Source organism: Panthera pardus, unplaced genomic scaffold, assembly GCF_024362965.1.
Source record: "Panthera pardus isolate Hobbes unplaced genomic scaffold, ASM2436296v1 HiC_scaffold_17, whole genome shotgun sequence".
In the NCBI taxonomy this organism is placed as follows: domain Eukaryota; kingdom Metazoa; phylum Chordata; class Mammalia; order Carnivora; family Felidae; genus Panthera; species Panthera pardus.
In genome coordinates this window covers 57,244,141-57,255,974 of record NW_026526732.1, presented here as the reverse complement: position 1 = coordinate 57,255,974, position 11,834 = coordinate 57,244,141, and positions in this window count along the sequence as shown.

The following is an 11,834-nucleotide window of genomic DNA, read 5'->3' as shown; positions in this document are numbered from 1 at the left end:
ATATCTACCAGTGCCTTTGATGGCCCATAAGACCTTCCCCAATTACTCCTCTATTTCCACTCACCCACCCAAAGGTAATCACTGTGAACTTTGTAATTGTCCTTCTCTCACTTTTCCATATAATTTGGGTGTTTTTTTCTGGTAAACTGTAGAAAAAGTAATTGGAGGAGGCTAGTCTGAAGACTAGCAGACAGGGGTAGGAGACAGGATAACTCTGAGCTCAACTTATCATCATTTGTGTGTGCTTTGGGTTGCCACTAGATCATGTTTCATCAAATAAAATGTAGGCAACTGATAAATGTATAAAATTATGTTGCTTTTTTTCTGTTCTTTTTTTTTTTTTTTTTTTTGAGAGAGAGAGCAAGTGCAAGTGAGGGAGAGGGGCAGAGGGTGAGGGCTCAGTGCAGAGCCCAACACAGGGCTCAACATGGGGTTTGATCCCATGTCCCTGGGATCATGACCTGAGCAGAAATCAAGAGTCGGATGCTCAATGAACTGAGCCAGCAGATGCCCTTAAAATTACATTTTTTGAAAGTAGAAAAAGCATCTTGCCCAGTTATTCCAGCACAGAAATGAGCTTTGGGTTTGGGGTAGGGACACAGAGGGTAGTAGATTTGCTACCTGCCTCACCAGTGACAACCAGAAAGGGAAGGAGAAAAGAAGAACAAGGAAAGGAAAGGAAAGGAAAGGAAAGGAAAGGAAAGGAAAGGAAAGGAAAGGAAAGGAAAGGAAAGGAAGGTACAAACAATTCTGTTTCATGCTATATCCTTTCTCAACATGTAAAAAACCTACCTGACACATAGTATGGTGTTTCTCATGACTTTATATAGGACTGTCCTTTTCCTTCTATCAAATTCATTTTAAATGAATCACAAGAATTAAAGAAGGAATAGTCCAGAGAAGTAATCCCTAATTATAAAATTTTGTGCAGTATGGCACTGAGTTGTAGGTCCATAGGAACGGAGTTTCCCAGTGTAAGTGGAACCTTCCTTTCACATCCTCACATTCTTGCTGGTTCACAAAATGAGAACTTCTGCTCTAGCTGTAGACACTGTAGCTACATGGATGCTACTCACTGGCTTCTAGTAGGAGGGACATTTTTCCTCTGTGTTTTGTGATGAGAGCCTGATGTTCAGTAGTTCACTTTTCACCATTGGATGGATCAAAGGGTTCAAGGCTGCTACATACGAGTGGCCTCTCACTCAGGTTCTCTAAGCCCAACAGGTATGAGTGGGCCATAGTACTTCAAGGAGATGGCAGGGGAAATACCACTCTGCAGGCCCAACCCATCCTCCATTCATGTCCGAAACTTGTTGGGGAGGGAGTAGGAAGCCCTCATTTTGGCCCCACATTCTCCAGTTTTATCCATAATAAAATTCCCATGTCTATTTCTGTGTTTTATTCTCATTGTCCATTTCCTGTGTCTATTTCTCAGTTGGTTCAGAACTCAGAGGGGAGATGGAATTGACTGAATGGCCCCCTTGAAACCCCAACATACAACATCTCTCAAATTATATAATTTAATTAACTATTTCTGAGACTGTCTCATAAATCATAGAAAATTTTCTCTCCACATGAAGAAATTAAATGGTACAAATGAATATATAAGATGATTCTGAAGAGTAGGAAAAAAGACAGACATGTAAACTCTATGAAAATAAATCTTATCCCTACTCATAAAGTCTTCAATGAAACAATATGATTTTTACCCTCCTGTTTTTCTATAAGCCATAGTCTCCTCAAATACAGATTCAGGATTTGTAATGTTCTCCAGACTCCATGCAACAATCTCCAAATACTTAAATCAGCAAAACAAATTTACCCATGAACAGCCTAGGAGCTGCCAGCATCAATTAAAAATAAGTGGTGTATAACAAATTGATGAAGGATAATTTTGATGCAACACCATTTCAGTTTATACAATGCCTTCCATCTCTAAAAATAAGCAGACCTGAATAACAAAAAAAAAATCCCTAAGAAACAAACAAACATTTGTTCCATTCAATAAGAACAAATTGCTTTTATGTTATCTGAAAGGGTTTAGTCAAACAGAAATATTGGCACTGAACCACAACATTTGAATATTTTGGCAGAAGTGCTTTTAAACCATTCCTCTACATAATTTAATAAAAATGGCACTACCACTGGAAAAATAATGGAACAGAAAACTTTGCAACATACAATCAAGTTACCATAAAATGTGAACATTATAAAAGCAGTTAAGCTTTATTATGTTGTTCATGGTTTATATGGGACCTACTCTTTAATGCCCTTGAAACTATATTTTTTAAAAGATGAGTTTTAAAATAACATGACTTCAAATGCTACAAAATAAAAGTTTCTATTTTAAAACCATTGTCTCCAAATAAATAAGGAAGAGCTGTTTCTAAATAAGCCCAGAAATCTTTACGTAGTCAGTACTTTTCAGGGCCAGTTTCTCACCTTGCACTCCAAGTTTGGGCATCTTCTCATTAGTTCCTATTATGATTGCTCCAAATCTTTTCCATGTTTCCCAGGCTCTAGTGCTGTGTTCTCCACCAGACTCATAGTGATGAACCTGTGATACTAAGACTAAGAAACACCTCTCATCTTCTCTTCCTCTCTTCCCCCAAATGTCTGGAGAAGCTCTTCCTTTATTCCACTTTGCCCTCTACCTGTTCCAATTCCCTTCTCACTCGCAACAGCCTCTACACAGACTTCTCCCTGCCCTCTTCCAGTGATGCTCAGGGCCCCTCTTTTCCCTTTCTCTGACAAACCATGTGACAGATTTGGATCAAATCCAAATCCCAAAATCACTCTCCTACAGCAGCCACCGAGGTCATGCAAGTAAGAGAAATGAGCTGGTAGAAAGGATAACCATCAGGGACAGGGGGTCAAGAAAGCACATTATTTTCTAAAATGGACAACCAATTGTTGCAAGAGGAAGCAAAGGCCATTGTTGTCAGATCTCCCAGTTTTTTCAAGAGAAAGAAAAAATTATGTTTTATGTGAAACCTCCCAATTTTTAAATATTGAAAACTAATTTTTTTTAGTCTTTGAACACTGTGAAGCACAACGACGTGCAGGTCAGCTAAAGCACAGCGTGAAGCACGTGTGTAGCTAGTCTCTTGCCTCTGTCTACACTTAATACCTCCATGACTCCAGTGTCTTTACCTGTTTTGCAGTTTGGCTTCCAACCACATCACTATACTGAAACTCGATGCAACACTCTCTGGCTTCTTCTCATTCCTTACCATCCCTAAATTGCCACAACATTGGACATCAGTGATTGACGCTGATGACCAACTCACGCTCCTGGAAGTCCCCTCTCTTGGTGTCTATGACATCGTGTTTTCATGGTTCTCTTCTTCCCTCTCTTGACTTTCTCAGGCCCACTGTCTCCTCTTCACCTCCCACATCTATCTATACTACCCTATAGTGTAGTATAAGGAGGTTCACATGGAGCGAATGCCTACACAATAAATTCCACAGGGCAGTTTCTGAGAGGACAGTATCGTAAGGTAAGCATCAATCATGCTTCTCAGGGGAGATATTTGGCAGTGTTTCTGACCCTTGGATGCACATTAAAATCACCTGGAGTGGAGGGCCTTAATTGGCCTGGATTGTAGCCTGGCCTCAGGATGTTTTAAAAGCTCCCCAGATGATTCTAATGTGCAGCAAAGCAGAGCACCTCTAGTATACTTGGTGACTAAGTAAGTGGGTGACTATTCAAAATTGATGACACTCACCTTGTGCAAACTGCTGCTTTCAGGGTATGCCAGACAGTGTGGCTCCACATACTCATCCAACAAGGATTTCTGAGTGCTAACAAGTGCCCTGCACCATGGCCCTAAAGGAAGGCAATGGAACTGGCCAAGCCAGCACTAGTTGCTAAAAGCATCCTCTCTCTGAGTATATCCTGTATAATGTGAATAAACTTTTCAGTGAAAACAAGCTGTTTGCTTCAATGGAATATAATTTATAGAAACTTCTCTTATACCAAAATTTGCCCTTGGCTTATAAATAGGAACTTTCCAAATCTATTTTCTCTCTCTCCAATTCTGAATACCCTTATCAAATTTATTTCTGCATTTCCAACTACTTGGTGGACATTGCTGTTTTTCTTCTCTCTACTATCCAAATCTTCTCCTCTTCCCAATTTCCATTATGATGTTTCCATTCCCACTGGAGTGTGAAATCTTTTCCCAATCCCTGACTCCTCCTTCTAACTTCTCCTTTATATCTAATACTGTTTCTTCTCTCACTCTGTTACTGCCATCTCACTGTATCTCCCCATTCCCACCATACCTTCCAACTTAAGACACTGCTACTTCATACTTGACCTAAGGCAAAGGTCTTTAGTACTCTCACTGTTCCCAGCCTGTTCCTTAACTGGTCCATTGGGCTCCATCATTGTGTTTCCCCCTTCTTACAAATCTTTGTTGCATCTTGAAGGAATAGACAGCCTGGGTCTGCTGAGCTATTGTACCCATTCCCTTGAGTAAAGACTCAGAGACGTGCTGACCCATTCTGGAACAGTTTCTTGTACCTGGTGAACAGGAAAACCCAAGCTAGACTCTACTGTGTGGTAAGGTAGGTGGCTATGAAATCCACCCCCCCTTGCCCCCCAAGAATGCAAAGGTGAGCCTCTCACTCCTGGTCAAAACCTCACCCTCAGAAATAGATTGAGTAGTTAGGAGTAACTTCTACAGGAACTTTGGGAGAATGATGCCTCCACTTGGGAACACGCCAGTCTCCTGTTTTATGTAGTTATTTCCAAACGGGGATATTTCTGGATCCTTTGCCAGTAAGAACTTTCATCCTCTTGTTGCATCTATTGGCATCTTTCTGTATTCCATATCACCCTCCCAAAGCGACAGTCCCACAGATTCCAATACTCAATAATTAAGATCTATTTTTCTTAGAGCTGGTATCCTAGGCCCTTCCCAATCTGGCTTCACCATCCTTGTGGCCTTGATTCCCACTACACCTTTATTTTTACCCTGTACTCTGGCCTCAATAGGCTGCTTGCAACATTCATTAAGGCCAATAAGAGTCTGAATCACTAAGATGCCCCATCCTAAAAAGGGAATGGCCTTTTATATTTTCCATTTACTGAACTAAAAAAACACAACATTTCTGAAGCTAAAACTACAGCATAATGAGAAATGTTGGAGATTATCATGAAAAGTTATTCTTGATGATTTTAATAAAAGTTCTGTCCATTTCTCACTTTAACATTACGACTATAATTTTATATAACACTTGATAACGTGCTTTGCATATATTATCTCTCTAATACATACAATCATCCTGTGAACACCTACAGATGAGAAAGTGGACACACAGATATTATTTTTATTTTCCCAAGGTCGCACAGTGTATTGGTGGCACAGATGGTTCCCAGTCCCATTTGTCATAATTTTAAAATTCTATGAACATTCTACTACCTGGTCTTGCTTTATTTACTAATATAAACCTCCACACTGTTCACCAAAACTTACAATGAGAATTAATACAAAAAAATACCTATCTTTGAGAATTTCAATGCTAAGCTTTCTTGATACTGTTCTGACTCTTTTAGGGCTGTAATAAGGAGAATATGTCTCTCTGTAGATTAGTATCATTAGAAACATCATATACTCAACGAAGACTGTCCACAGATGGAGAAAAGAAAGCTTGTAAAAGGCACTGGAACTGAACAAAAAAGATAGTAATGAAAAGGTAAGAAGACAAATAGCATTTCAGTGATTACACTGTTCAGCACAGAAAGCTGTCCATCATTAAATATTGGCCTCTTTATGTTGTTATGCAAAAATCTAATTGCACCATTTACCTTCTATTGTGCTGTAGAGAGAACAAAAGAGCCAAGCATCATTTCTTTATTACTGTCATTTGCCATGGATTCCAACACTAGAAGGAAGAAGTAGAGATAATGTAGAACTGCAAGAATCTACTCTGTTCTAATACTGGTGAAGATAAATGTGTGTCTCCAGGAAAACCTTTGGCATACGGATGGGATAGGGGCTGGGAACAGCTGAAGTGAGTGAAGGAGGCATGAGATGAACTCTCAAGGCCTGTCTCATGGCACACTGCTTGGAGGGCTCAAATGGCTCAAATTAAAAGTAGTCAAATATGAATATTTTTCACAGAAACAAATTTTACTCACTTGTAAAAAAGAAATGCTTCTCAAATCTTTGACTTAGCTATCCCACTTCTAGGAATTTACCTAAGAAGAAGAAATACACAGGGATACCTGGGTGGCTTAGTCGGTTAAGCATACAACTTCAGCTCAGGTCATGATCTTGCAGTTCCTGAGTTCGAGCTCCATGTCAGGCTCTGTGCTGATAGCTCAGAGCCTGGACTCTGCTTCAAATTCTGTGTGTGTGTGTGTGTGTGTGTGTGTCTCTCTCTGCCCCTCCTCTGCTCGCTCTCTGTCTCTCAAAAATAAATAAACATTAAAAAACATTTTTTTAAGAAGAAATACACAGACACATTCACACACACAGACACATTCACACACACACAGACACAGAGTCACTCATACCTATGTGATAACAGTAGTTGCATAAGACGAGGATGGCAGAGGGAAGACAAGGAGAGGTTAAAGGAGATTTAATTTTTACTGTGTCCTGTGGTCCCTTTGCATTTTTATCATATAAACACCTATTATATATATGAAACTACCTAAATAAACAGGATTATTCTTAATTCATGCTTCAAATACACATAGTCTATAACCCAGAAATGTCTCTTTAAACTTATTTACAAATAAGCACCAAAATCTGTACAAGGGTATTTGGTGCAGTAGTATTTATTATACAAAAATCAGACTGAATCTAACTTCCAGTCAGCAGAAGAAGAGTTTGATAAATTCCAGCACATCCATTCAATGTAAAACTCTGCAGCCATGAAAAGGAATAATATATCTACATGCAGAATACTCTGCAAAAAGCAGAAAGCCTAACTCACCTACCCATATTAATCAGCCTTGTTCTTTGTTCATAAATCTGAACAATCAAGAATTAACAGTATATAAGGAATAGCAACAATCTAAAAGAGAAGGACCAATAGAAGCAAAGAAAACAACTAAACTGGCATGGAGGGAAGTCACTTGCTATTCCCAGAGATATGTGAGATAATAATACAACCTCCACCCCCTAAAAATAAGGAAATGGAAAACAAATTGTTCTTAGAAACCAAAACTATGATTGATAAATATAAAAAAGATCCTATGTGTTATGCAATCAAAACAAAAAAAGGGGCGCCTGGGTGGCTCAGTTGGTTAAGTGTCAGACTTCTGCTCAGGTCATGATCTCACAGTTCACAAGTTTGAGCCCCTACATCAGGCTCTGTGCCAACAGCTCAGAGCCTGCAGCCTGCTTCAGATTGTGTCTCCCTCTCTGTCTGCCCCTCCTCCACTCGTGCTCTGTCTCTCTCTCTCTCTCTCTCTCAAAAATAAATAAACACAAAAAAAATTTTAAAGAGAGAAAATATGAAAGAAAAATTGATACACAGAGGATAAATCTTTAAGAACACATATTTACCTAATAAAAGTTCCAGAAAGTAAGAACAAAAAAGAAACAGACATAAAATAATCAAATAAACAGTTGAAGAAAATCTCCCAGAGCTGAAGACATAAGACTTCATATTTGCAGTCCCAGTGACAGCCAAACAGAAGAAATGAACAGACTCTTAGGAAATTAAGAACCCCAAAAATAAAGAGAAAATTCCAAAAGATTTTCCTGAGGATGAAACAAACCAACAAAAACAAGTTTCTTACATAGGAATGAGACACAGAATCACAGGGAATTCATTATCAGTTATACTAAATGCTAGAAGATAGCCAAATGATGACCTCAAATTCAGTGAAATTAATTTTGAATCTGAAATTCAGTACCCAGAAATCTAATCAAATGTGAGGGTAACATAGATATATCTTCAAACATAAAAAAAAAAACTGAAGCAATTAAGCAATCCTTATCAAAATAACACCAGCATTCTTCACAGAGCTAAAACAAACAATCCGAAAATTCATATGGAACCAGAAAAGACCCCAAATAGTCAAAGCAATCCTGAGAAAGAAAAAAATCAAAGCTGGAGGCATCACAATTCCAGACTTCAAGCTGTGTTCCAAAGCTATAATCATCAAGACAGTAAGGTACTGGTGAGGTGTTGGTTGGGGGGGATGGGCTAAATGGGCAATGGACTTTAAGGAGGGCACTTGTTTGGATGAGCACTGGGTGTTATACATAAATGATGAATCACTAAATTCTATTCCTGAAATCATTATTACACTATATGTTAACTGACTTGAATTTAAACTTAAAAAATAATAATTAATATTAAAAAAAAGAAAATTTCCAAAAAAAAAAATCCTGAGACAAATCTAAATTAGTTTTAATTGGGCCTTTTAGATGGCCACTTAAGCACTTACTTTTCCTAAACGATCTGTTCTTTACAACTAAATATGCAACCTGTTGCCTTCTAATTTCTTTAATTCCCTCTTCTTTTCTCAGGAGAGAGTTCTGTATAATTGAGTATGCTATACCTAGATGAACCCAATCAAATGACTCAGACTTTGGTGTAGGAAGATAAATATCAGTGAGATTCTGTAGGGATAGATAATGTCAAAGATACATTTAGGAAGTGTCTACTTAAAGTTTTATGAAATCAATGCATTTATGTATTTTTCCTAATGAATTTGTGTAACACGTTAAAATCTTCACAAATACTGAGTTTTAGGACATCATACGATAATATATAATTTGCAAAATTATGTTTAATTTCTTTACATTGTTTTGTTATTTTAATATTCACAAGTGTGCCTATTCCCAAAGAAATTGTATGTGTCTTTATATGAAACAAAATCTTTTGGTATCCTTAAAAAAAAAAAAAAAAAAAAAAGCAGAGGCAGATTATTTCCCCTGTACTCTACTATGGTTCCCTTTTACCTACTATGGTGGATCCATATTAAAGAAATATTATTATTAAGCAGCAAAACAATCTTAAGATATGATGTCTTTCTTATATAGAAAAGAAGACCAATTAGAAGTATCAAGAGAAACAAAGAAATAAAGAAGAGACTGTGGTACAAATAGTGTCATGGTTTTGAATAATTGACAATGTTAAAAAAAATTAAAGTCCATTTGATCTTTATGCTTAGAATGTTCTTTTATGAACACAAGTTTTATGACATTAAGATGATATCTTCTCCACAGGTCCAATCATACTATTTGGCTCTACAAAGAAAATATTTTTTATTTTATAAAATTATAAAAACTATTGATTCTCAATTTTCAGAATCAACCTACTAACCAACATGGAAAACATAAATATAATTACCAAACAGAACATAAATATATCTTGACAACATAAAATAATAACATATCTGATGATAGCTGGGAGTTAGTTATATGGGTAGGGGGGGCTGGAAAGGATAAGAGCAGGAATTTCCTCATGATAACAGTGGGGATCCAGAATTTTGTCTAATGTTTGATGGTCAAGAAACAGGGCTATGTAAATAATTCAAAGTTATAAAAGTAATGAATAGAAAAACCAAAATATAATGAACTCAAATGGGGCTAGTAGGGTGTATATGGAAAATGGCATGGAATCAACTGATAGTGTTTAAAGTTGATAAATCATCTTATGAGTGTTTGAGATATATTTTACATAAAAATTAACTTTAAAGTATTTCTCAATGGCTTCCCCTGGGAAGTGAGGTCAGGCTGTAGGGCAATAAAGTCTTTTCATTTTTCTTTTATTCACATTTATGCTGTTTGAATTTTTACTTCTATGTTCTTAAGCTTTTTTATAGTTTTTTAAAAATGTGCTTATATAAATCAGCTCATAAATTCTAATCAAGACATTTATATAAGTATTATTATTAATGATAACAGTAATAATGAATAGTAGTTAAATTTTACTCAAGGCTTTTTGCATGCTAAAGGTTTTTTGTTGTTTTTTTTTTTTTTTTAATGTTTGTTTTTGAGAGAGAGAAAGAGAGACACAGAGCACGAGCAGAGAGAGGGAGGGAGGGAGACACAAAATCTGAAGCAGGCCCCGGGTTCTGAGACGTCAGCACAGAGCCTGACACGGGGCTCGGACCCACAGCCCATGAAATCATGACGTGAACCAAAGTCGGACACTTAGCCTAAACTGAGCCACCCAGGCGCCCCGCATGCTAAAGGTTTAATGAGCACTCCCACTGAACCATCACAATTATGATACAGATACTATTATCTCTGTTGTTTCATGCATAAGGAAACTAACACTTGGAGGTTAAGTAATTTCCCAAGGTAAAAACAGCAAAGACTCCAGGGGAAGTAGTACTCAAACCAGGTCTGCTGACTCCAAAGATAATGCTTCTTTTTTTTTTTTAATGTTTATTTATTTTTGAGAGAGACAGAGACAGAGACAGAGAGACAGAGAGGGAAGAGGCAGAGACAGAGACACACAGAATCCGAAGCAGGCTCCAGGCTCTCAACTGTCAGCACAGAGCCCGACGTGGGGCTTGAACTCACAAACCGTGAGATCATGACCTGAGCCGGACTGAGCCACCCAGGCACCCCCAAAGATAATGCTTCTAACCACTAAACTCTGCTGCCTGTACTTATCCTGTGATTTTTTAATTTGCAGACCCTATTTTTTCTATCAGCTATATCAGCTCTGACAGATGTTTATTTGAATTCAACGGTGGCTCCTTTGAAGCCGATTCCCAAGACCAACATTTTATATATCAGCTGCACTCAGTGCTAGAAGATGACCACAGATTCAGAGAGGGAGAGAAGAGATAATTCAATACCCAAGGATCTAATCAAATGTAAGGCTGAGGAGCACCTGGCTGGCTCAGTTGGTAGAGCATGTGACTCCTGATCTCTCCGTAACTTCAAGCCCCTGTTGGATGTAGAGATTGCTTAAAGATAAAATCTTTTTTTAAAAATACAAGGTTAGAACAGAGATATTTTCAGACATAAATAAGTCTGAGTTTATTTCCTTTGTACCCTTTCACAAAAAATTGCATGAAGATTTATGCCACATGGGGAATAACAAGTCCCAGCACAATTGGACCACTTGAGTTAGGGAAAAAAAAAATCAGTCCTTCCTCTTACTAGAAGGTTTATAATTAGGAAAACAAAAAAGTCAGCACCCCTAACTTCATATGACAAGTTACTTAGTTACTACTTTTGGCAAACAGGATGGTAATTCCATCATTCAATAAGTGTTTAGAATCACATAGCTGGGTGCTGGGGGATATGGCAGTGAACTACAGACATCATTTTGAGGAGCTCACCATAAACCAAGGAGTTCCTTGAGGGGCACTTGTGGCCCACTCATCTCAACCAGCCCTCCATGCCTACCATCACCACCGTTCTTCTGACTTTTCATGATGATTTTAGTTCTAGGAAAACAAAACTTCAGGCCCTCCACATATTCCTCCCCTTCAAAGGGACTGCTGTCTCAAGTCCATCCTACATAAAAGTTCAGAAACTATTATTACAGCTTAGGATCTAGTGGGGATACACAAACAATTAACCAGAATTATACAATTCATGACACATACATGGGTGATGAAGGATTCTAGTTTTTTAGTATTTATAATATTTTACTATTATATTGTTATATTAAGTGATAGAACAAGAAGTTATGGGCCAAGCAATACAACACAGTTTCAAGGTAAACGATAAGAATAATCAATCACAGGGGTGCCTGGATGGCTCAGTTGGTTAAGCATCCAACTCTTAACTTCAGCTCAGGTCATGATCTTAGGAGACTGAGCCCCGCATCGAGCTCTCTGCTAACAGCGTGGGGCCTGCTTGGGATTCTCTTTCCCTCTCTCTAAGCTCCTCCCC